Source organism: Piliocolobus tephrosceles, chromosome 10, assembly GCF_002776525.5.
Source record: "Piliocolobus tephrosceles isolate RC106 chromosome 10, ASM277652v3, whole genome shotgun sequence".
NCBI lineage: Eukaryota > Metazoa > Chordata > Mammalia > Primates > Cercopithecidae > Piliocolobus > Piliocolobus tephrosceles.
In genome coordinates this window covers 100,356,029-100,356,980 of record NC_045443.1, presented here as the reverse complement: position 1 = coordinate 100,356,980, position 952 = coordinate 100,356,029, and the positions used below count along the sequence as shown (strand labels likewise).

Below are 952 nucleotides of genomic sequence, written 5' to 3'. Positions count from 1 at the left end.
CCTATAGAAAATGAGGCATTCTTTGACCCTGTGAGGAGTCTCAGTGTGGAAGTTCTGAGCAGAGAGTAGCAGCAGGGTGCATGCATGCTTAAGTTTTGCACACTGAGGCAATACGTTCAAAAGTTGGTATATTAAGCCAGATCATAATTTAAAATGAGCTTATCTGTGATCTTTAATTGTGGCATAATTCCATAAGAAGAAGAAATAAATGTCTAGATTTATCCCCCTGATCCTGAAGCAGCTGCTACTGTAGCTACCACTAACTTGCTTCTGCTTGATGGATAGCACAGTAACATCATCTCTAACCATAGTACTCTCCAATGTACATTCATGGACACATAAGCAATCCAGCTCCTCTCCCTTTAAGAGTGGCTTGTTACTTGTGACTGGACCTCTGGTCCTCAATCGAGTTCCTCTACAAAGAAGGCACCAGAAATTTGTCATTGCCACCTCAACCAAAATCGATATCAGCAATGTCAAAATCCCAAAACATCTTACTGATGCTTACTTCAAGAAGAAGCAGTTGCGGAAGGCCAGACACCAGGAAGGTGAGATCTTCGACGCAGAGAAAGAGAAATACGAGATTACAGAGCAGTGCAAGATTGATCAGAAAGCTGTGGACTCACAAATTCTACCAAAAATCAAAGCTGTTCCTCAGCTCCAGGGCTACCTGCGATCTGTTTTTGCCCTGAAGAATGGAATTTATCCTCACAAATTGGTGTTCTAAATGTCGTAAGAACCTCATTAAATAGCTAACTACAAAAAAAAAAAGAGTTGCTCTCTAGAAATGAGGCTGCACTCTTCATCCCACCCTACAGAGGGTACAGAGGGCACAGAGGGCCAGTCAACATGGGGACCATTTCAAAGTGATGTAGGAGACTGATGGCTCCCAAAGGTAGGACAGACTAGTAGCTATGCCATATGGACTTTTACTTATTGGACATTCACCCCT

General features: G+C 42.6%; 1 pseudogene; it reads left to right on the top strand.

Moving 5' to 3' along the window:
* The first annotated feature begins 277 nt into the window (after positions 1-277).
* Positions 278-737, top strand: LOC111538781 (annotated as a pseudogene).
* Positions 738-952: the final 215 nt, after the last annotated feature.